Below are 26,750 nucleotides of genomic sequence, written 5' to 3' on the forward strand. Positions count from 1 at the left end.
AGCAGGCAGGGGGAGTCAGATAGTTAAAACCGCCTCTAAGTCTAATAGCACAATTCCATCTATGTTTCATACCCTGCTTTCGACCAAACAACAAAGGTCGAACTCCGTCCCCATCATTACTATTCCTGATCCGCAACCCACTCCTTTACAGTCCATGGTCACCATGAAAGCCTCTGAAGTGGTCTCAGTTATTTCGGACTCTGCCCTTCAACCCTTATTATGTTCTAACAGGTTTGCCTCCCTCGACCCTGATTTACCCCATCCCACTAGCCTCGCAGCCAAGCCCTTAGCGGACCCTGTGACTTCTATCAGGTCTGATGTTGACAACTTGGCAGCACTCTGTGGTAGAATTCAGGGATTAGAGGAGCTGGTGGCTGATCTTAGCAAGAGGGTGGAGAGTCTCATTATGAGCAGGGCCCCTTCCTTGACCCCCCCCTGTTCTTCCACCACCCCCTGGGGCAGCCCTCCCTATGAAGAAACCTGGTTTATCTAAGTTAATTTCCCCGATAACCAATGCTGACCATGTATATGTGGGAGTTCACAACGAGGATAATAATACTAGAGTAAATGGCCATACCAAGCCACATGTAGATACGATAAGACGCTTTGAGCCACCAAGCGTATCTACTGTAAATTTTTCCTCCAGACGTACCTCTAGTACTCTTCTGCCTCGTAATAACAATCTAACACCCTACACTTCAGCTCACCCGGTCACCTCCAATCCCGTGTATGTTAACCCCCCTGTCTTCATGACTCATGCTCCAAAATTGACATCACGGTGCGTTATTGAAAACAGTGAATCTTTACACAATAAAGTTATTCACTGGTTGAGACATGTAAGAGGATGTAGATCAATCATTAGAGAGGACATTACACGGGTAAGGAGGCTCTCACGGGTGGATGCTAGCACTGATTGTGTAGAGATTGTTTTTGGGGAGCCTGCCTTAGCAGAAAACCTACTTTTGCTCGAGTATAGGACTTCACCTCCCGCTCACTCTTCAATCCAGATCCGTAGGTTTCCTGCTTGGACTCACCAGAGGGAGGGAGAAGACTCTAGCCTAAGACAAGTAGACTGCATACCCAATATACATATAAGATCTCCCTCATATCCATTCACACCTCATTCTGATGTGGGTTTAGCTTTGAATACCACCCCAGTTCACATCCCGCTCTCAAATGACTTGGGTGAAACTGCTGTTAGTCTGGTAGCAGACGAGGGATGTCAAGTTATTATGCCGGTGGACATGGGGACCTCCTTAATGCCCATCCCCTCGGGTGTCATCAAGTTTCTATCGTGGAACATCGCAGGGTTAAGGAGGAACCTCTCAGATCCTGTTGGGAGTGATTTTATCGACAAGTTCGATGTCATCCTCTTCCAGGAAACCTGGAGTTTGGTCCCCCTGCATAGATCAGGGTTTGCTACCTTCTTTGTTCCAGCAATTAGGTCCACACGAGGACGACCCTCTGGGGGTCTCCTAATTTGGGTTAATATCAGCTTGAACTGGACAGTTAAGATGCATGTAATTACATCTCATGACCTCTTGCATATTTCTATTAAAGGGGTAGACCATCAATTTCCCCTTGAAATATTCAACATCTATGCTAGAGGTACCCCTGGCGGACAAGCAAGCCCCACTGTTTCAGCTCTCGAGTCTGAACTCTCAGCAATTTCCTCCAAGGCGGAAGTCATAGTTGCTGGGGACCTAAATTGTACCTTTGAGCCCCTAAGCAATGATGACATCCTGGGTATTGGTGATGCTGATTCTAAGCAGGGTATACCCCAACTTACTCTTCCGCCATTGAAGAAATGGTCTAAGAGAGCTGTACAAATCAATGCTCTTACTTTGGAGTTTAACTTGAGGGCCACAAATGGACGAACCCAGATGGCTCGGGTGCCCCTACATTTACGAGAACTGGTGCCCCCTCATGTATTGATCATATCTTGTTGGGTACAGAGCTCTGGCCGGATCTTATTAATATGGAAGTTGTCTGCCGGCCCGAGAGCGATCACAGTCCTCTGTTCATGCAACTTAGGCGAGGGCTGGTCACTACTTCTATTGAGCCCTCAATTGAACAGAGGCCTGGGGCTAGAGAGGTCGCCCCTACTAATTGTAACAGACGCCTCAAGTGGCCAAGGGTGGTAAAGCGAGAGATGGACCTGCGTAAAATCAGAAGCTTAGTTGAAGAAGGCATTGCAGCTCTGGACATGCCCATGGGCTGTCCTTCGCAGGCTCTCCCCCCTAAAGACTTCTTAGAAGCCTACCATCAGACGGTAGCAAGGGTTGGGAACTTCTTTGTGATGCAGGAAAAGGGGGATCAAAAGCAACCCCCCCCAAAAACGGAAAACCCTTGGTTCTCACAGGACTGTAGGGAAAAGAGACAGACTCTATCTTGTGCCATTAAATCCAAGGAACAGCTAGCTATTACCAATGCCCGGAATATGTATTATAATGCCATAAGGAAGGCAAAGCATCTGTGGGACGAAACTCACTGGCAGGACCTAAAGGCCGCAGCCCTACTGAAAGACTCATCCTCTTTCTGGAACCTTATTAACATCAGTACTAGGAGCGGGGCCGATCCAATCCCAAATCATATAACGGGGACCCAATGGTATTCACACTTTTCAAATCTTTACTCACTTAGGGAAAGAGTGGGCCCCGAGGAGCAGATTCTGGAATTGGAGCATTCTGCATCCCAGGAGTTGGAGCCCGACTTTGGTTTAATCGAGGTCCTCTCTGCAATCAATATGATTGCCCCGGGAAAGGCAGCTGGACCCGATGGTCTCCCAGGTGACCTATTGCTCCATGAAAAAGACCTCTGGGCAGAATTTTTTCTTTGGATTCTAAAAAATCTAGCTCTAGGATGCCCAATCCCGGACTCCTGGAAGGGGGCGGAGGTGGTGGCTATCTACAAGAAAGGGGACAGGGGGGACCCTGCCAACTACAGACCGATTAGTTTAATCGATGTAATTCAAAAAGTGGTTGGCAGAGTCCTCTTGACTAGGATTAAGGCCTGGATAGATGAGGAGGGCATCCTGAGTCATCTCCAAGCAGGTTTTAGAGAAGGAGTTGGTACTATCTACCAGGTCTTCAGATTCTGTACCATATATTGGAAATCTGTGGTCATTGAAAAAGGCAGCCTCTACTTGGCATTTATCGATTTAAAAACAGCCTTTGACCTGGTCCCACGATCACAGCTGTGGCAGGTACTGCACGATTTGGGCATCCCTCCCCTAATCTTGGACCTTCTCAAACGCCTCCAGGCAGGCAATTTTGCCAAAGTTAGGTGGGGACATCAGGGCCAGCTTACAGAGAGGATTTCTGTCGAGAAAGGGGTGTGCCAGGGTTGTGTTTTGGCCCCGACCCTGTTTTCTCTCTACATAAATGGTGTGGCAGACTATTTGAGAGGCGACATGGTCGATGCCCCAACCCTGTGTGGGGAAAAAATATCCACCCTGCTTTTTGCTGACGACACTCTGTTGATCTCAAAAAGCCCTATGGGCTTACAAAGATTGCTGTCCCGTTTTTCCAAGTTTTGTGACATCAGGGGTTTGAAAATAAATACATCAAAAACCAAGTTGATGGCGCTATCTCCCTCAAAAAACTTTAGGAATAACATCAAGCTTAATGGTACCACACTTGAGCTAGTGGAGGCTTTCGATTATCTTGGAGTGAGGGTCAACAACAAGCTTAAATGGGCCCCCCATCTCTCAAAAATGCTCCTTGCCCATAAAAGAGCCTCAGGGGCAATATCGAAACATCAGAGGCTCTCATACAGCAGGCCAATAGCGGCAGCTGTTAAGGTTTATGAGGGGAAGGCATTGTCAGCAGCCCTCTACGGGGCGGAACTGTGGGGATTTGAAAACCTAACTGAGCTACTTAGATCAGAGAATAAGTTCTTTAGAGACTTAGTCTCGCTCCCTCAGTCCACCCCGTTAGTTCCACTCCGTAGTGACCTTGGCAGACAAAATATCAGTAACATGGCCAGGTTACGCCCTATATTATATTGGTCAAGGATTAGAAGGTCCCCTGAACTTCACCACTATGCTTCCGCCCTGGATGAGCTATTAAATCTGGGAGCAGAACATAAGATCCCTTGGGTATCGAATCTGAAAAAACAACTGCAGAAGATAGGTCTGGAAGAGGTTTGGGCGAGCCAGGTCCCTCCACCCAAACTAACGATAAAAAAGATCTATTGGGATTGGGTCACGGCCGACAACTTAAGAAATCAGGAGGGTGCGCTCATTGTGAATTTTCTGGACATGAAACCTGCTCCTAGTTTGGAGTCCTTTTTGGACCTCATTGAATCCCCTGAAGATAGATCACTATATCTCAAATTGAGATATGGTACACTTCCACTTCATGAGTTTCAATCTAGCTGGAGCAAGGCAACCGTGAACTCAAAAGGTTGTCCAGGCTGTGCCTCGCCCATAGAGTCCATCGGCCATTTTTTGTTCGCCTGCCAGGCGTACAGGCAACCAAGACTAAGGTGGCTGAAACCGGTCCGCAAAAATTTGGGCATTAGGTCTGTCAGGGTGTCATTGCGCATTCTGACCTACGAAACATCTGTTCCTAGTGTAATCTGTGGGACTGCCAAATATTTGGGTTGGGCATGGAGGATAAGGCGCAGGCTACTCAAGGCGCACTAATTCTAAGCAAACCACCCACCTCCTTGACCCTGTAGGACTATCACTGCTTATTATAATACCCATTGGGGTTATGTGAAAATGTTATGTGTATATATATGCAGTTTTTTTTATCTCTTTTTAATTATACAAGGAACAAAGCTATTTGTTGTAGTGGGTTTTAAATTGTTTTTATATGTACTGTGTTACACTTTTATGATATTTTTTAATGTCGAATAAAGTAACTACAACAACAACAATTTAACCACATCCAAAAACTGCAATTCCACCCCCAAAAACACCTTTTGCAATTCAATCCAAAGCCATCCATGCCATACATGATGTTGACATTCAACACACAACACAAAAACGGTTGTTTAACTTCCATGCACCCGTGATGATTGATGAGTACTGAGTAGTACCCCTGGGCCTACTGGCAGACTAGGCCACAAGCTTGGAGGCCTATGGAAAAAGCACAGTGGCTGGTCCCACAAAATGGCCGCCACCACATGGCCAGGCCACTCACAAAAACAAAAAAAGGCCAGGAATACAAGACAGACAATGCAGGCCTATGGCAAAAGCAAAATGCCTGGCTTCACAAAATGGCCGCCACCCACATTGTCAGGCCACCCACCACGTTAATAACAAAAAAGTGAATACAAAGGACAGGAACAGGAAGTTGGAGTCTCTGTGAAACTTAATTCCTCTTTTAAAAAACATTTTAAAAAATAAAAGAGACTCCGTGCTCCAAACTACAGCAAAATGACAACCTGAGGAGTTTTTTCAGCAAAATCCACAAAATCATCGTTTTCGAGAAGGGTTAATGTTGCTCGCAAGATATTGTTTGTCAGATTGCAAATTCTGCGTGTTCGGCATCGCGAACTGTACAAGAAGTCGTTATCGCGTGCGTGAACACGCAAATTGAGAGCACAAAAATGACAAAAACTGTAAGTCCGCTTTGTCGCGCTGTGCAGAGTTGCCAAAAGTACGCGAGCTGAATTCCTAGGGTTACCTACTGGCTGAAAGCCCTATTTATTTAACACACATCCAAAAACTGCAATTCCATCCCAAAAGCCACCTTCTGCAATTCAATCCAAAGCCATCCATGCCATACATGATGTTGAAATTCAATACACAACACAAAAACAGTTGTTTAACTTCCATGCACCTGAGATGATTGATGAGTACTGAGTAGTACCCCTGGGCCTACTGGCAGACTAGGCCACAAGCTTGGAGGCCTATGGAAAAAGCACAGTGGCTGGTCCCACAAAATGGCCGCCACCACATGGCCAGGCCACTCTCAAAAACAAGAAAAGGTCAGGAATACAAGACAGACAATGCAGGCCTATGGCAAAAGCACAATGCCTGGCTTCACAAAATGGCCGCCGCCCACATGGTCAGGCCACCCACCACAATAATAACAAAAAAGTGAATACAAAGGGCAGGAACAGGAAGTTGGAGTCTCTGTGGAACTTATTCCCTCTTTTAAAATAAATAAATAAATAAATAAAAGTGACTCCGTGCTCCAAACTACAGCAAAATGACAACCTGAGGATTTTTTTTAGCAAAATGCACAAAGTCATCGTTTTCGAAAATGTTTTATGTTGCTCGCGAGATATTGTTTGCCAGATTGCAAATTCTGCGTGTTCGGCATCGCGAACTGTACAAAAAGTCGTTATCGCGTGCGCAAACACGCATATTGAGAGCGCGAAAATGACAAAAACTGTAAGTTCGCGTTGTCGCGCTGTGCAGAGTTGCCAAAAGTACCCGAGCTGAATTCCTAGGGTTACCTACTGGCTGAAAAGCCCTATTTCATTAACACACACCCAAACTGAAATTCCACTTCAAAAAACACATTTTGCAATTCAATCCAATGCCATCCATGGTGTTAAAATTCAACAGACAACACAAACAGTTTTTATGCACCCATGATTTGATGATGATTAGCTCTGGGCCTACTGGCAGACTAGGCTGCAAGCTTGGAACAGAATGGCAAAAGCAAGCACACTGCCTGGATGGCTCCACAAAATGGCCGCTAGCTACCCACAACAACAAGAAATGGAAGACAAACAATGTAAGCCTATGCCAAAAGCACACTGCCTGTCCTCACAAAATGGCCACCACACACATGGCCAGGACACAACAACAACAAGCATAAGCCAAGGGGAACAAAGAAAACACATGCAGCACTATATGGAAAAAGAAGCACACTACTAAACTACCACCACAAAATTGCCACAAGCCACATGGGCACCCACAGTCACAACAGGCCATGGAAAACAATGAACTGAAGCAGGCTGTATATGACCGGACATGGGAGGCCTGCTAAACAACACAGCTTTAATACAAAAATGAAAATCAACAGGGCCACAAAAGGATTGGAAACAAGTTACACATAAAGCACATCCAACAAAGATATTTAACACACACACCCAAACAGTGAAATGCACCACAACCACATTTAGCAATTCAATCCTATGCCATCCATACCCTACATGATATTTAAATTCAACAGACACCACAGAAACATGGACCCATGGGTACCCTACTGGCTTAAATTGCAAAGAAAAACACCTAGGCCCCTATTGAAAGAACAGGCCACCCACAACAATAATGTTTAAAAACAATGAAAATCCCAGAAAAATGTAGGTACAAACAAGCCCCAATGAAACAAACATGTACATCAATTCTCCAACTTAATTGTAAAATTAAATCTCAAATCAAAAAGTCCTCAAATAAATCCAATCCAATTATATGATGCAGCAGACAGACACAAAAAGTGATCCTTCCAGCTCCAAATCCAAATGAAAGTGAACAGCACGTGGACAAATCACTGGGAGGAGCCTGCTGAACAGGAACAGGAAGTTGGAGACTCAGGGGCACTTCCTTCCTCTTGAAAAAAGCAGTAAAAACAAAAAAGGACTCCTTGCACAAAAGACTACAGCCAAATCACAATCTGAGGAGATTTTCTGAGCAAAATGATCATTTTCGAGAAGGTTTTATGATGCTCGAGAGATATTCTTCGCCAGATTGTAGTTTTTACATGTTCGGGATCGCGATCTTACCAAGACAGCCGCCGGAAGTCAGCTCGCGCGTCCGAATGACGTGTGTTCACGTTCGCACACTCTCGCGGGATCGGGCGGCCATATTACAAATCTCGTGGCGCACGCGAACGGAAAGAAAATCGAGTCGGTGAACGCAAAATCACGGTAAGACGTTACTGCGCGCACGAGAATGAATATTGAGCACGTGAGGAAGCAAAACAACTACGCTACGCTGTAGATTGCGTAGCAATCTGCGACTTCGCGCTCTACGCGATTTGCGAAGTTACAGAAACTTCGCAAACTCCGCGAGCGGAGCGTAGTTCACCGCCCAGGCTTCATTTTTACCCTGTAGAAGATTCATGTTAAAATCCCCTGACAGATTTATGCTTGCTTGTGGGTTTGTTGTCTTTTGTGTTTTAAGCGGCCCTACCAATTACAGATTTTTTTTCTCCATGTACTTTAGTGCTGGGTGTATATAAATGTTAAGAATTATTATGGTGAGGGAGGGTGCGGCTGCTAGTTTTCTGCACTGCATACAGGTTGAGTCCAGGTCTACCTCTTCATGTTCCCAGAGAATGTCTGTAAAGATGTAAATCGATAGACCACCTTTGGCCCTCCCAGAAGTTGCTTCTTTTGTGGCTTCATTGTGCTTTTCTGTGGAGCCCACTATTGGTGTCTTTGTAAGCTGCCAAGATTCCTGAAGTAGCAAAATCTCGTGTTCTTTGAGGAATTTTAAAAGTCCTCTTCAGCCTTGCTGCTTAAGTTCACATTCCAAGAACAGATCTTACAACCTTGAACTGTTGTGGTGGTGTTTTGGGACTTGACTCGTGATTTCCTGTTGTTTTTTCTTCTGTGGGACCCGACTTGTTGGTTTACTTTGAAGTTGACAATTTAGTGCTGGGATCTTTTGATAAGAATTTGCCTAATAATTTGTGATCCATTGTTTATTATGCTGGGGTTGTCTGGTACTGTTGCTCATTTCAATTTACTAGATGTTGGTTTAGAGCCTTGTAATGGGCTTGGGTAGGGTGTTGACGCCACCTTTTTTAACCCAATGTCCCACATTGTGAAAGATTCCTATGCTACAATATACATTTGGCTATAATCGCTTCTGACCTGATTGTGATTGTGATGTCGGTCCCCGGCTGATTGGTGTTTGAATTAAACTCAATTCCTTCTAGATTACTTGACCTGATGTGCCTCAAGCCTGGTAGAGCTTCAAGTAGCCTTAGTATTGTGCTTTGGTTTAAAATGTTGCGGGCGCCCCTGGATGTGCAATGAGAAATATGCTTGTTTTTCCTGTTTGCCTGGCTTTGGAGGTTCATAAGCTGCGACTTGGAGCAATAAGTCAGAGTTTCTTGCTTCGGTTGGCCCTCAATGAGCTGTAAGTACGTGTAATGTTTGTTTCATATGATATGGTGATGTACTTTGGTGCTCCGTTACGGGGAGTGCTTCTGTACATCTTGCATCTTTTGAAGTTGTCTGTCCAACTACGTGTTCTAGCGTCCCAGTTGTGGATAGCCTCCTGCCGATGGCAGTATCTTGATTGCTGAGTTCGATGGCTTGGCGGCCTCTTACTGAAGTTACCTCGTTACTCATGTTTTTATCTGAAGTCTTTGATTTTGCAAGAGACAGCATGGGGCTGTATTTGTGTTTGAATTATACTGGCTGTAGATTCAGCTTGCGCATCTTTCTCATTTGACTAATGTGTGTCCGGGCATTTCAATATATTAAACATTCTGATGATGGTGGTGTTTGTGTAATAGATTCTGTGGTTAGGTCAGTGGATGGCTGTGTGTGGTTCGATCAGCTGGTTACTTCGAGGGCTGCATGGTTGTTGTCTGCACCCAGTTATGTGACAGGTTTTTTTGTCACTGTTATGGACGTGGATTGGCTTTTGTATGGATGGCATGTGAAGACTCAGTTTTTTCCTTTGCTTTTCCTCCCTTTCCCTAAGCTTTTGCATTCCCTCTTCCTGAGGGAAGGGTATGAACTGGAGATTGGGGGGGGTGAGGGGGGGCTTCTGCTGCTTTTCCAGATGGAGATTGCTGATTTAGGAGAGAGTTTGACACTCCTTTTGTTTCTATTGGCTCTACCTGTGAAGCGACTTTGATGTCAGACTCCATTTGTGAGGAGAAAGCAAAAGACACACAATTGATAAACGGAATGCAGATCAAATCAAAACATTCTCCTCCAGTCAAGAGATCTGAGTTAAATTCATCATTCTTTTGCTCACCATGCCACCCCAGTTTCGACCTGGCCATATGCAAATCAGTATTGACCCTGTGCCTCATGGGAACAGTCCAGCCTGAACTGCCAAGCCAGGTCCTCCCTGGACCGGAAACAAGCATCCTAGGACAGGTTTCGGGGTTTCAACCCTCATCAGCCAGGATAGCTTGATTCCAATGGCACAGTGAGCCCAGGACCCACGTCTGGGCATACCTGACACACTTAGGACAAGAAATCAAAAGACACACAATTGATGGGCGGAATACAGAGCAAATCAAAACATTCATCCCCAGTCAAGAGATCCGGGTTAAATCCATCATTCTTTTGCTCACCAAACCACCCCAGTTCAGCCCAGGCCATATGCAAATCAGCCTTGACCTTGTGCCTCATGGGAATAGTCCAGCCCGAACTGCAAAGCCAGGTGCTCCCTGGACTGGAAACAAGCATCCTGGGACCAGTTTCGGGCTTTCACCCCTCATCAGCTAGCCAGGAAAGCTTGATTCCAGTGGCACAGTGAGCCCAGGACCCACGTCTGGGCATACCTGGCGCACTTAGGACAAGAAAGCAAAACACACAATTGATGGACGGAATGCAGAGCAAATCAAAACATTCACCCCCAGTCAAGAGATCTGGGTTAAATCCATCATTCTTTTGCTCAACATGCCACCCCAGTTTAGACCTGGCCAAATGCAAATCAGTCTTGACCCTGTGCGTCATGGGAACAGTCCAGCCCGAACTGCCAAGCCAGGTCCTCCATGGACCGGAAATAAGCATCCAAGGTCCGGTTTCAGGATTTCACCCCTCATCAGCGAGGATAGCTTGATTCCAGTGGTGTGATATTGAAGATGTTTTTTAGAGTCTGCATTTGGTTACTGCTAATATCAATTTTTGGGGACCACTTCCTGGATGTTGGAGTTTTTTGTGAGGGTTTCCTTGACTTCCCCCAATACTTCTGTCATTATGGTTGGAACCATTGCAAGTTTGTCTGTTCTTAAAGGACAGTGACATGTGTGATAAGCGGTGTCTTGGTTCTGTTGTACTTTTGTTAGCATTGTGTTTAATGACTGCAGCTTTTGTTCTAAATCCTGAACATGAATCACCAGGACGTTTAGTAATTCAACTTGCGTGTCCAGTTTGTCTGCGTGGTATGTCTTTGCGGTTCCAATTGCGTCCATTGTATTTAACAAATGGTGCCACATATAGGAATCGAAGGGAACAGTTGTTACCTCACCCAAGAGCCATTCAGACGGGTCCTTTGGCTTTTTAGATGGTTCCTGCTGGCTCCCTTAGGTCACATAGACATCAGTTGATCCTTTTGGCTCCAATGCAAATGATTTGTTTATATGTTCATTGGTGTTTGGCCTGGTTGACTCTCTTCCGCTTCTGTAGGTTGTCTCCTCTGTCCTCTCTGGAAGAGTTTTATTGGGGAGAGCAAGATGTTATAATCATGTTTGTGAGCGGGCGGTGATCTTGGCTGGTCAGGTGGTGATAACTGGAGTGATGACTGTGACTGTAACTGTTTAAACGGGCTTAGGAGAATTTACTATCAAGCTGCTGCGTTATCTTGAATTTCCGTCTATTGCTGCTTGGTGTGGCCAGGTTACTGACGGTTCCATTTTGTGAGATGGTTGTTGTGTCTTTGGTTGTGACATTGGTTGTATCATTAATTGATGCCAGCTCAACTGTGCTTGCATATGAAGTAGAACCTCTATGAGCTGCTGTTGATAGCCTTGTGGTTTGCCAATGAGGTTAGGGTCTAATAAAAATTGAAATTCTAGGTGGCTTGCTGGCCCCCTCATGCTGGTTGATGTGGAAGCCCTGAACTTTGATTGCTCTTTGTACTGGTTCATTTTGCTCTCATTGCTGAGAGCATTCTCCTCAATGGATTTGTTGTGATTGGTGCCTATCTTTTCTTCCTCATGAAGCGCTGGGGTTGACCCTCTGCGGTTAACTTTTTCTAACTCTTTGAGTGGCGCCCTCTTTCTGGCCTTGGTGCTGGTGCTTGTCATGTATACCGTACAAGTCGCAATTTTCTCGATGCTGTCAGTATCCGATTCTGAGGCTGAGTCCTGTACGGCGTTGGTTATTGTTGCTGAGTCCTTTTGCTCTCCTTTCTCCTTATTAGACTTTCTTAGAATTGTTGCTAACTTTACTGTGCCTCTTACTTTGTCCGATCTCATTTTGTGCCTTGATTAGTAGCTTGAGTTAGGAGGTTATCACTGGTTCCTGGTTAAGCCTTGCTTCCTGCAGGTACCAGTCGGTCTTTTAGAATGAAAAGATGTTCGCTGTGTTGATTAAGTATTGTTCCATGTAAGTTAGCATTCACTCAAATATTTTATGTTTGCCCGCCATTTTGTACCATGACCTAAACTAATCTTTCCCTTCCTGAAAAAACAGCTTTTGGCAAGTTTCGTTTCTCCAAGGTTGGGCCTTGCTTTTTCCGAATGAATACACTGTTCATATTAGCGCATACATTTCCCACTAGATAGAGGCCTGCTCCCACTAGTCTAGTGGTGGGCATGGACAGAACGACCTTGAGCAGTAGATAGTGTGTGCCTAGCCTCAGGATCGAAACTTATCCTTCTGTATTTCTTTGTTTAGCTGCATCTGCCTGGAAAATTCCATTGTGGGCGTGCCTTCATTGGTTCTGAATCATATATAATGCATTACCATGTTTGCTGATGTCAGTCCCTCTGCAGCAATCCTGAGAGACTGGGCAGACTGGGCTCCACTTGAGTGTATCTGAATAAATATATTGGTTTGTATTCTCTACTGTCAGACCGACTCTTCATTTGTATAGAAGGCTGAGAGGTGGTTAGTAACCCGGGTGACCCTAATCGGGTCACTTCCTTCAGGTCAAAAGACTGCAGGGGGACTATCAAGGTCTCTCCCAATTGTAGATTGTAGATTTTTGTTTGCCAATTGTGGACTGCTCAGGCGAACGGTCGAGATGAGTATGCACTAACTCCCTCCTGCCCCCTAGGCAGTCGAGTAACTAGATGGGGAGTGACTGGGTGCATGACTGGGTGGCTGGGGCAATAATCCTGGAGAAAATCCTCAAGAAATGGCACCTCTTCAAGCGATGACCTCCCAGATGGACTCTGAGATCCTTAGGCGCTCCTTTACTCCTGCCCGTTGGGGTCCTTGGGCGCTCTATTACTCCTGCACCCAGTTCTTGGTTTAATGCCAGCCCACTAGGTTTTCCAAAAGAAGTAAGGGGCTGGCCCTCAGGGTGGGTTTGCAGACCACTCGGTGGAAGAAGGTGTAAGAAGAAAGTGCTGAGATATAGAGAGATGGACAGGAGGTGTAGCGGGGATTGTTGTGGAGATTTTGAGATGTGTTGGTGGGAGCACCACAATTCGCACCCGACTCTAGCCGGGCCGACTCCGCAGAACCGCCTGGCGCTTGCGCTCTGCAACCGACGACCACAGCAGCTGCGCTCTCCATGCTGAGTTTCCTGGCCAACTGGCTTGGGACAGGGGGCCCTTTTTGCAGGGGACTGTGGGTCTAACCTGAGTTTTCCGAAGCCGCTCAGGGGTAACTCAGGAGCCGATAGCCACACATGCTGTCCGCTCTGCTCGTCAGCTTGACTGCTCAACGCTCCGCTCTCCGCCCTGTGTCTGTGCATCTGTTCCTCTAGTCCCATGAATCAAACTACTCATTTGAGTGTCATGGAGTGGGCATAAATGGCAAGAGGAGTTGCATTAAGGGTGTCACACTGAGTATTGGAGAAGATAAAGGCTAATTTTCACATGGTTGCTCCCCGCCCGGAGTGGCACAGTGGACAAATAAAAATCCTGCTATAAATGGCTATAAGCAATTGCATAAGAGGCATCCACACAGCACTATCAAAATGGCACCCACCAAGTGACATAACAAGACCCATACACTCTTACTGACATTTCTTCTCCAAAAACTTGACCACAGCAGGATTTTCATTAAACTGCTTTGACCTGTACACTCTCACCTATGAAAGAAAGTAACTTGGTCTCAATTACTGTTCAATAGAGATGTCTTGTGTCCGGGATATATCCCAATCCTTGAAGTAACAGGGAAAACCACTATGAGAGGTGAGCATACTGGTATGTCCCGCTAACCAGGATACTTTGTTCTCAGTCTATGATGGAAAATTACCCATTTTACACCCCTTGACTCATTAGAAACTTTATTTGCAGCTCAAGAGGTAGATTAAGAACATACATCAAATTATCATACAAATCATAATACATAATAAACCAGTAATCAGAGGAAATGTATAAAGTCTGTGATTACTAGTTAATTGAAAACACCAAAAGACTTCTGAAGAGTCAAAACTCAAAACAAACAAATTCAGTGACTGTACACATTTTGAACTATTCACATAATTATCAGTAACGTGTAAGGTTAGTGATTACTACCCAAGCATAAAATCTGAAATTAAAAAAATTAAGAATTGCGATCATCTCTTCAAAACTGTGGGCCAAATGTATGAATCCATTTAGCGGTCACAAACCTTGCTGGCTGATTCACTGTACATGAAGTGTTGACGGATAAGAAGACTTTCAACATAAAACCTGAAACAGAGTATCCAGATTAAAAGAACTAATCTATGTGCTTGACAGTTTTACTTTGCAACAGGATTTTAAAAAAAGCTTGAAATACAAAGTAGCAATATTGATTGGAACTTATTTTATTGATTACAAACTTGCTTCTCCATACTTTTGTTTGAGAGAAATATAAATTGATACAATGAAGTGAGTGCCTCCCCAATCTTCAAAGAATTGCTAAATTGGTTTAGAAATTGATTATGAACTGCTATTTGGAAGAGGTGTGTTTAGAATATCTTTTCCAAATAGTGGGGCTTATTTACAAGGCCCTTGCGCCGCCAGTGACTCACTTTTTGTGACGCAACGGCAGCGCTACCTGCTGGCCCATATTTACAAGGACATGTAAAGCCACCCTGCTTGGCTTTTCGTGTCCTTGCAAATATGGTCCCTTTACACGCAACACTGTACATGAAAGAGGCGTGCAATAGTGTTGCTGTGGGTGTTCTCAAGCAACACCCATGGCTATTGCCGCATTTCCAGATTTTCGAGAAAGCGTAAACCTGGAAATGTGTCAGAATGCTACGCCTCCCCATGGGAGGGGTAGAGAGGTGCAACGAGCAGCAATGTATTAATTTCTCCTTGTTTTTTCCTCTTTCTATGCCTGCTGCAGCACACATAGAACAAGGATATCACCTCTTGTGATTGTTTATGTGCAAGAAGGGACACCTTCCTGCACATAAACAATCATCCTTGTGAAATAGGCCTCCTTGCACCATGGTGCAAGGATGCCTGAGTCACGGATGATGGCCGCTAATTGTGCTCCAGCACAGGGGAGAGCAAAGGGATCCATCATATCATTGTAGATATGATGCATCCCTGTGCTTCGGAAATAACACAGACCAGAACAGTCAATGTATTCATTTCTCCTTGTTTTTTCCTCTTTCTATGCATGCTGCATTCTGCAGCACACATAGAACGAGGATATCACCTCTTGTGATTGTTTATGTGCAAGAAAGGACACCTTCCTGCACATAAACAGTCATTAAAAAATTACTTTTTGCAACTATTACTGACATTACTTCTCCAAAAACTTGACCACAGCAGGATTTTCATTAAACTGCTGTGACCTGTACACTCTCACCTATGAAAGAAAGTAACATGGCCCAAATTACTGTTCAATAGAGATGTCTTGTGTCAGGGATGTATCTCAATCCTTGAAGTAACAGGGAAAACCACTTTGAGAGGTGAGCATACTGGTATGTCCCACTAACCAGGATACTTTGTTCTCAGTCTATAATGGAAAATTACCCCTTTTACACCCCTTGACTCATTAGAAACTTTACTTGTAGCTCAAAAGGTAGATTAAGTTGTGTCATGTGAGTTTGATGCTCTGCTAGTGACAGCTGACGCAGGCCATTAAGTTTACGTTGTGTCACAAGTTATTGTTGATGGTGTGTGCAAACCTTCACTGTCCCCAGTGGGTCCTGCAGTTGAGGTGGCTGCGGTCTGTTTCTTTGGTTTAGCTCTGGACATACAATTGCATGGCTTGTGTGGTGTCACAGGTCTGCCATCAGCATGAGATGCATATCTGAATGTGAGCTGTGTCATGCGTGGCCTATGTCATTTGAACATTCACATGGCGGTGACTGCGAGGAGTGTGGATCATTGCCATGGCTAGATGTTAGGTGAGTCAGGCTGGCTTTTGGTATCTGTGGTTTTTGTGCAGGTGTCATTCCCATTTTGCACACTTGTAGGGACACCTATGCAACCGTGCAGCAAACACCAGCAAAATGGATGGTTGGAGGATCAACACTGAGGCAATGTACTCAGCATTGATGCCGCTAAATAGCCAGAAGCAACACATGTCTAACCTAAGTCTAAAAATAGCAAAAATAACAAGAGAAAAAATTTCAACACTGCCAACATAGTATGCCTAATGAATCATTAATCCATCTCCCCATTTCATGTCATAGGTGATCAAGGATATGCTCTCTGCCCGTGGATGATGACACCCATACGAAACCCCACCACCCAGGCACAGAGGCAGTACAATGCTGCACATCGACGCACACGTGGTATGGTGGAGTGTACATTTGGCGTGCTCAAGTCACGTGTCCGTTGCCTAGATATTACAGGTGGACAAACTGCCGTACAGCCCAGAAATGGTGAACAAAATAATACTGGCATGTTGTGTATTGCACAACATTTGTGTCTGCACAAATGCCCCCTGGATCCAAGTGCCTGCAGCACCGGGCGATGACCAGGATGATGACGAGGATCAGCGAGGTGGCCCACACCCCACAGCCACTGCTGCTGGAATTGCCCGAAGGGACAGGATCATAAATAATTTCTTCACATGAGCACATCACATGTGAATGTCAAAAGCAAATACGTGTATGTAGAAAAGGACCTCAAGTACTGTTTGTGACAATAAACAAACTCAACACACATACCCTGTCTGCAAGTTACTCTCCTGCATCAGTATATCATTAGGAAATGTTACCATTGCACAATAATTGCAAGTAAGAGTACCAAAGTAAAATCATGCCCTTGTGAGCCTGCCCTCACTGACAGACCATGCACGCAAGTTTGGCATCATCCCAAATCCTCCATCATCCTGCCCTGCCAGATCTACTCCATTGCGTGCTACAGCTGCCTACTGATCTAACCTATGGATAACCCCAGGATGCATTAAAATTGTCAACAACGCACTCATCCCCAGCAGACTGGACTACTCTAACAAACTCAACACAGGGATCTACAACACGCCACTACACAAGCTCTAAAACAGCCTGAAAGCTGCAGACAGACCAGTCTTCATAAACCCACTTCACAAACACAAGAGAGAACACATACAAAACGTCCAATGGCTCACCGACAAGGAGAAAGTAACCCTAAAACTACTCACACACACTTACAATTCACCACACATCATCAGGCACAAAGACATCCACAAGAGAGTCAACCTCAACATCCACAAGAGGAACTGCTGCTCCAACAACCTTGCCCTTGCAGACTCGACCTGGATCGTCAAATCACGAGCCTGAGGAAGAGCTTTCACCTACGTCGCAAGCAAAGCCATGGACGAGATGAAAGTCAACATCAAACAATCTCCCAGCCAGCACGCTTATATGCGGAACGACAAGACATGGCTATTTGGCTGAGACGGAGCTGCACCCCCACTCCCCCCCAGCGACTTGTTGTGAGCCTCACGTGTGAGTAGAGCACATCATGGCCACCCTTATTGTCGGGTTGATCTGCGCACATACTCATCACCTACAGACCACCCCAGGTGAGTATTGCCCCTACAATTCACGTCTTTTATTGAATGAATGTTAGTGAAATCAGCAATTGAGGTGGGGAGGAGTCATGTTACATGCCATTTTGTGAGTCAACTGTCTTGGAACCTAAAAGGAAGTCTGGGTATACCCCCTGAGGAAGTGTTGGCTATGGAACAACAATTCCCATTCGGTTGGGTACAGGGGGATATACAGTACCTGGGTCTCCAACTGGCTCCGACTCTTGCTCGTACAGTGAAGCTCAACTGTTCAACACTGTTGGATGAGACGGCTAAGGCGCGGAGGCCTGGTCAAAACTGCGCCTCGCATGGTTTGGACGCATAGCGTAAGTCAAAATGTCGATTCTTCCACGCATTCTCTATGTATTTCAAATTATGCCCCCGCACCATGCACTCACACAATTGCAAGCCCTCATTAATAAGTCTGTCAGGGAGGGCAAGCGGCCGTGCCTTTCACTTGCGTAGCTTACACGCCCGAAAATGCTAGGGGGCCTGGGATTGCCCCTTATTGGTGGCTACTACCACAAGCCACATGCCTTTGATTCCACATAGTGGAATGGAATAGGCTGCTATCAGAGATGCACTGAAACTTTATGTACTAGTCTGTGGTGGGCAAAAACATCTGGAGAGAACTGTGGCTACCCTGTAAGCACTGGGCCTGGGGCTTGTATTCTCCGCCGGTTACGGCACCCACACTCAAGGTTTGGGACAGGGTGGCAGTACGGAAGGGCTGGACCTCTTTTCCCTTGCCGATGAACCCCAGCGTGGATAACCCAGACTTCCCCCCTGGTCAAGACTCTGCGATTTTCCATCGAAGGCGAGAACAGAGCTGCAAGCGCACAGGGTCTCTCTTTGATCTGATTTTCATGCTGCTGATGTGTATTCATACCGCCAAATAACACACTGTGTAGGCCCCAAGCTCCCAGGGGCCCCCTCAGCACAGCACTCTGGCTGCAGGGCTCCTGATTGAGCCCGTAGGGGGCCCCCCCAGGTGCCCTGCAGGGAGGCCCCGTCAAGGTTCGTTACGTCAGTGACAGGGCCTGCTAACTATGCGCGAATGTCGAGATTGTTTACGTCATATGAGAAGTGGTAATTGTGTAAGGAGGACAAACGTCCCCTCATATCTGAGCTGTACAACATGCTTTTGACGAGTCAGAGTGGTCAGGGCACAAAAGCGCAGGTTTTGTGGGAAATGGAGTTGGGGAGGCCGCTCTCCTCCAAGGAATGGAAACGTATCCTGTATCACGCACATCACACTGCACACAGTGTAGCGGGGGCTGAAACCTCCTTTAAGGTTCACTCTCATTGGTGTTGCACACCTGCGCGACTATATTGCTGGGATAAAAGCAAGCCAGATTGCTGCTCGCGGGGATGCTGAATGACTGGTACCCTCGTGCACTTACTCTGGCATTGCCCGAAATTGTAAAGATATTGGGGTGAGTTCTTAGATAACATAGATACAGCGTTCGACATTGCAATGCCCGGTGCCCCGGAGTACACTCTCCTTGGCCTCTCACATCCTAAGGCTTTTCCACTAATATCCCTCAGGGGTAGGCAAATAGCCAGAGCATTGCTGGCGGACAGGCAGGTTGTCTTAGCACAGTGGGGCACAGTGGCAGTTCCAGAGCTCCTGTCCTGGTTACAACGTTTAAGGAACCTATTAGCTATGGAACATCTGTCTCTGGGTGCGGAGGGAAGGGTGAGAGCTTTTGCAACTCTGTGGGGCCCCTTTGTGATTTCATTGCCCCAAAATGTGAGGGAAGTCACATGCCCCAAGTACTTGCAGGTCTTACGCCTTCTACCGATGGAGCAATCATCCGCATTCGCTCCCCCAGTGGAGTGACGAGGGGGCTTTCTTCCACACATATTGTGGATGCTTACTATCATCTAGGGAGGCTGTAACCGGTGCAGAAGGTGGGGTGGTGGGAGGGGTATTGGGGGAGGGGTTTGTTTTCTCCTTTGTTCTTGATTGTTTCACTTGTCTGTTTTACATGTTTATTCTTTGGAAAATGGAAGACGCTCTTAGTGGCTTGTTCACTCTTCAGGTATGCGGCCGGCCTCCGGGTTGTGGCTTAAACACTGTGTAAATGCTCAGAATGCTCACCCGGCCGGCCTCTGGATGTAGGCAGCAAGCTGTGTTTGACAAATATTTCTTTCTTTCAATAAAAAGATTTATCCCTAAAATGTAGTCTGTCTTCATTGTGAAAACCTATTTTCACATTGTATTATTGTGCTGTGATCAGATTTTTGCCCTGACTGTCCATCATTGTATGAAAAATGGCTGGGCGTGATTTTTCATCTCAAACTCGATGATTTTTTCCCCGCGCTTTTGAAAGAATATCGCTGGACACACTCTACATTACTGTATCAGCATCAGGACATTAGCAGCCTCTTAGTGTGAAGAAACTCATCGCATTCAATGAAACCGAGCAGATTATGATCGCATTCAATGAATCCGACCGCATACACATTACAGTAAGCCTAAGGACACTTAGTGTGAAGATTATGATCGCATTCAATGAAACTGGCCGCATACACATTACAGTAAGCCTAAGGACACTTAGAGGCCCACTAGTATAGTGGGTGGATCGCCACCGCCCATATGGCGGTGGCAATCCGCCCGCTAAAAACCTCCGCCCGCTGCCAATTTCCACCCCGCCACATTACCATGGCGGGGGGGACCCGACGGACGGCAAGACTGTCTGCCGGTTTTCCGCCGGTAGGCAATCCGCCCGATTGCCTACCAGGCAGAAAAGCATTTGATATGGTGGCGGTGTCTGGTAGACACCGCCATCCATATTATTATGCAGGCGGGGACAAGCAGGTGGTTTTTGCCATTGGGGGCCCATAGCCAGCCCCCAGGGATCCTGGGAGGTGGAGGGTGCACATGAGGGGTACCTATGGTACCCCCCTGCAGTTCCATGCACAACATGGCAGGCACAGCGCGGTGCATATAAGTGCATGAAATGCCTTCTTGTGATTGTGGCGGGCATTGCTTTCTGCACCACCCATCGCAATGTTAACAATGCGGGATGCGCCCGCTAGTGTGGTGGGCGCATCCTAATTTTAACTGCAGGACCGCCGCATGCATTACGGGCGGTCCCATTTCCCGAGGCTATGACTTTGTCCGCCCGCCATTCTAATGGTGCCCTTAGCGTGCAGATTATGATCGCATTTAGTAAAATGGGCCGCATGCACATTACAGTAAGCCTAAGGACACTTAGCATGCAGATTATGATCGCATTTACTAAAACGGAACGCATACACATTACAGTATCAGCCTGAGTACATTAGCGGCCTCTTAGCATGCACATATTTGGCGCATTCCATAAAACCTGCCGCTAACACACAGGAAGTGATGTATGCATGCTTCCTGTCTTCCAGGGGTGTGGCATTCACTTTCAGTTTCTCTTTTGAGCATCTTGATGTTGATTTTGCTGAGTGAAGGAAGTGCCTGGTGGATTGTGGTTCTGGAGAGCGAATTTGGGAGTGTTGCTGTATTGCTGTGTCCTGTCTAAAGTGTCTTTTGAATTTTTTTTTACACTTTTATTCTTTTTTACTGTCTACTGTCCTCAGTCTTGTTGTGTTTGTGGTGGGTTATTTTAGTTTTGTGTCATTAGAGGGTTTTCTTTTATTAGGCTTGGGTGAGAACTGGGGTGCAGGGAGATGCCGGCTGTGGGAAGGTCAGGGTGGATATCGGAGGGGGTTTTGGGTGCTTCCTCTGGCTGGTGCGTTGTTACCTGCCTCTGATGTTGGAGAGGGGATGACGTATCCTCCAGGGCTACAATTTTGCTGTGCGGAAGGTGCGGTGGGAGCGTGTGTATGCGCAGAGGCTCCGCTGCTTCAAAGTCGACCGGACCGTGCGCCAGTGGAAGCACCGCTGGCATGACATGCTGGCGCGGGAGGCCGACCTGCTGGATTACACAGGAGTCATGCCAGCATCCAGGGTGGTAAGTCCCAATTCCCTTTTTGTCCATGACTAATGTTACGTACATATATAAGTGACGTGTGTGACAAGAAGGTATGACGTCTTTATGCTGTGTCAAGACCGTGACACTGTGACAACATGGTTAATACAATGCTACTTGCTAAAAATACTTGCGCATGATGGCCTTGACTTTGGATTTGTATGACTTACTCTTCCCACTACAGTGTGTGCAACAGTAAGGAAGGTGTTGGAATAGTCAATCATAATATCCATTATTGATGAGCGCCATGCAGTGCAAGTTGTAGTGACGATTGGCATTGTAATGACCGCGTAGATCAAGTTTGCCACTGTAAATACCACATTGAAATGGAGATCCCCGGTGTTAACCATCCCAAAATAAACATACTTATTGTGAGCGTCTACTCAGCAGAAAGGGTTGCAGGGTGCGTGGCGGTGTTTGCATGTTGAAGTATATCAAGGGGCGTGTCTGTTGAAGAGCAATGTTCAGAGTTGATGCTTGAAGATGGGGAGCAACGTTGCCTGTCAGAGGTGGCGCGGAAGGCTGTCACAGGCTATGTCTGCAAGGTAGGAAAAGGAGGAGACTCACAATCTGGTCTCTCTGGTGCGGGGGAATATGGCATAGGCTAGCTTGTCTGATCGTCGGGTCCTTTGATGTGCGTAGAAAGTGAGTTGGATGTTAAGGTATGTTGGCCCAGTGTTGTGGATGGCTGTGTGAGCCTGGGTGAACATCTTGAAGGTGATTCTAGCTTTGATGTGGAGACAGTGGAGTGTGCGCAGGTGGTGGGAGGTGTGACAGTTCCTGGCAGTGTGAGGATCAGTCCTGCGGTTGCATTTGAGATGTCCTACAGCTTGCGGATGTGGTTTATGTAAATTCTGGCATGGACTGTGGCGCCGTAGTAGGGTGAGCTGTCGCACAGGGCATGAGTGACTGTCTATGTGTGTTTGAGTGGGAGTCATTTGATGGTCTGACATAGGAGGCAGAGTGTGTGGAAGCAGGATGATGAGGCCGGATAGATCTTGCGATTATTTTGGACATCGGAGTCCATGATGGATTCCAGGGTGCGTGCCTTGTCCATGGTGGGGTGTGGGTTCCCTATGCCGTGGGAGGACCCTGTGTTATTCCATACATGGAGGTTTTGGAGCATGATGTGTACTTATGTTTTGTTGTTGTTTACTTGTATGCAGCTGTTTGACATCCATTTACAAGGTCTTCCAAGGCTTCTCAATACTTGTGTTTGGCAGAGTTGTGTTAGTTGGATGTGTCGAGGAGGACTTGTCAGTCATATGCATATGATACAATGTTGAGTCCATAGCTAATCACGATTGTGGCGTGCGGAGCCATGTAGATGGTGAAGAGTGTAGGGCTGAGTGAGGATCCCTGGTGGACTCCACAGGTGGTTGTTGTAGGTTCAAAGACAAAAGGGGGGAGTCTGACCCACAGCGTACGTCCGTTGAGGAAGGAGCAGATCCAGTTGAGGGCCTTGTCTTGGATCCCTGCATTGTGGAGTCTGCATATTGGTGTGCTTTGAGAGACAGTGGTGAACGCCGCAGCGAAAGGTCAAGGATGATGAGATTAACAGTTTTCTCTCTGTCCGTGTGGAGAAGCTGCCTTGAGATTGCGTAACACAATTCATATGTGCAGGTCTGCCAGCAGTGATGTTTTGGCTGGGCAGCCTCTGCTTCCACAGGTCGTGTGCAAATGCCATTCAAAATAGACACAGTCATGTGGCCAACATGAAGTCAACACCACAGGGATGTAGCATTGTCTGTCACTGTAATAATTTACATTGTGAATATGCCACGTTTGTTAAAGTTTGCTAACAACACATATTTACATTTGTCCTCTCACAGATGGACGTCAACCTATCACACAGGGGGACATTGACCGATTCCGGGACCCACACGCCACTGGTGAGTAGTGACAACAAATATTGGCAGGTTGCGGCGTCATGAGTGTCTGTGCCAAATGTAACACGTTGTTGATTAGCAGTATGGGTGTGTATCGCTTGTCAATTGCCTACGATGTGCTGAGGTATTCTGCATTTCAGATTTGTGTAAAAAATTGTATTTTGAAGGGGTACAATGGATCTTATTCAGAGTTGTGACTTTGTCCATCAACAGTCAGTGATACACAGGTCAATTTATGTGCCTATTTTTGAGCAAGTAATGCTGCCAACTAGGCATTTACACTGAAGTAGTTTTGGAAATAGGCCACTTGCATTTTATCCCATGTTCATTTGTGCAGCCTAGTCAAGAAGGCACACTTACATGCTGTGTACATCGTCCAAGGGGCGTGCAGTGGGTGTTGTATTGTGTACACGGAGGCAGTGCATTTATGTCCGTCCAAGGTCAGACATGTTGGCACAGTGATTTCTAAGGTATGCTGCATAGCAGATAACCAGAAGTGGCAGTGTGTAGCTCAGAGACAAAATTGTCAATGGCATGTTACGCAAACACATTCAATAGATGTGTACGTTAATTGAAATTGAATCTTTGTGCACTGCAATGGTGTTGTCAGGCTGTGTCCGTGGGGACATTCCATGCTGGACTCAGGATCATGTGTACCAACTCAGCTGACACAACTGGTGACATTACTCAACACACATTTCATATGCATGCATTAGCTATGCATCATTTGATGTCACATAGATTTGACAATCCTGCCTGCGCCAACAATATCTCTGAGTACGCATTAGCCATAACAATTACACAACCCTCATGACCCCAGGGTGCCATTACAATGTGTAATCTATTGTAACAGTTTGCGTAGTTGATGCATGCGTGTTCATCTCTACTATGGAGTGAGATTAGTGGGTACAAGACATGCATGAGTGGCAGTTGTGGTTCAAAGATGTCTCCCCCTCCCAGTGGATAACTATCACCAATTGCATAGTAATGGTGGAGTGAGTAAGTGCCTAAGTCAGCATTCATACACCAAACATGTTTCCGTGTGTGCGGCATGATGCAGCATGATTGAAAGTGTGAGTAGGGCAGTCCCAGTCATGTTATTGTGCATGTAGTGTGAGATTACAATAGGTTGATATTCACACCTGCACACATACACCCTTACATGCTTGTGCAAGAGTGCCTGTCTTGGCACTGACTTGATGTACTGCACACAGTTCCTGGGGACATACATGGCTGCACATGTGCATTGTACTTTTGATGCAGCTGTCTATCACAGGATAGGAGAGGGTGGTGCTGTGCACGTAGGGGTTATGCCTCCCGACTCAAGTCAATTGTACATGTCACCCACAGCCCGCTTGTCCAATGGTGCCATGTTTGTAGTGTGTCATTAGCTTTTAGTAGTGTCAGTGCATGTCCCATGTCATGCACTGTCATGTCAGTTTCCACAGCATGTAGTGATTGAATCATGCTTAGACATTGGGTTTAACAGGTCAGTCTTTGACTTAACAGAGTGAAGCAGGTGTGTTGCCTCCAATGTTGTTTTGAACTTGTAATACAGATATCATGTTGGATGTTAACAAAGTGTAGGGGACATAAAAATGACATTGAGTTTATTTTTACAGACAACATGACACCTGAGGAGCAACACACATTCCAGGTTGCCAAGGACCGGTACCTGCACGTGAAGAAGGTCCACAAGAAGTATCGTCTCATGGCAAGGAGGTATCGGGACGAGAAGAAGGCTGGGACCTGGAAGTCACTGCCGGAATGTGAACTGACCGGCAGCAAGACCATCCCCTCGACCTCAGGTGCCAGTGTGGGCTCCCACACGGTTAATCCCCCTGCTGCCACACCCCCACAGGTGCCAGTCCAACCTGCACCAGCACCTGAACCTGCACAAACTGATCCTGTCTTTGCCCAACTCATGCAAATGGTGACACAGAACAATGCCATTCTTAAGGACATACGGAGAGAACTGTTGTATCTCAACCGGCACCTCCATGAGATACGTAACTCACCTGGGAGTGCAGTAAAGACTCCCCATGTTCTCACCCATCCCCCTCTTCTCCATTCCCACAATGTCCCTATTTTTGGGTAATGTTGTGTTAGTTCATTGTTGTGTGTATTAGTTAGAATAGTTTTAGGATTTGGGGATAGGTTTCATTTAGCTTTGGATGGGCGGTTGATGTATTTATTCATTTTGTGTGTTTGTCAATAGTTAGGGTAGATAGTTTTTGTTAGGATCAATATTTGTAGTTAGTTTAGGTTTAGAGCTAGGGTAATAGATTAGTGTTAGTGTAGGTTTTTAAAAAAATGTTATCTTGTGAAATAAATCTTGTTATTTTTGATTTCTGCTTGCACTTGTATCATGGCTGATGCAGGGTAGTGGGGCTTGCTCCATTGTATGCAACTCATACCATCACTGGAGTAATCATTGTAGGTGTAACTATGGTCCTGACCTGTTACTCCGCAGGATGGATTGAGTCCAGATACCTTAGATGTGAGCACAATGACTTTGCATGTCTGATAGATTTGCAAATATGGTTCACAGCCTACTCTGGTGACAGTTTATTGTGACCTCCAACATCTTAAGTGTGATGCACAGAGTTGTACTGCACATTGGTGCACATTTACAACTCAACTTAGGGACATTGCATTGTGAGTATATCAAAGTTACACATATAGCGTGAAAAACATGCATATCAGATGGTCCAGGGTCGGAGTCCATCACCATTGCACAGACCTTTGCACACTTGATGCTTGGTGCCAATGCAACAGATAGCTTTACCTTACATGTTCCTGGGCATGGCCAATCAATCTCCATTCCATGCATGCTGTTGGTCTTTTGTGTGTCCATTGTTAACGTCACATGGCACAACAGTGTTGGTGAGTCACATGAGTTATATGAGACTGAGTCATGACTTTGGAATAGAGGTTATTCACAGGTGTCTTTTTGGACTTGCACTGTTCGGTATACTGACTTAACTTCGAGTTTCTTGCTTTTGTGATACCCTTAATCAGTTGAGTTATGCTTTTGTACCTGATGATGTTTGGTCGCAGGCACACAGTTCTGCTTCACACAAGTGGTGACATGCTGCATTGCTCCCTGTACCAACAGTGTCATAGCTACTCAACCCAGCTGTAACTTTAGCATTGGCTCATAGTGATGACA

The sequence above is a fragment of the Triturus cristatus genome, chromosome 7 (assembly GCF_964204655.1).
Source record: "Triturus cristatus chromosome 7, aTriCri1.1, whole genome shotgun sequence".
NCBI classification, from domain to species: Eukaryota; Metazoa; Chordata; class Amphibia; order Caudata; family Salamandridae; genus Triturus; species Triturus cristatus.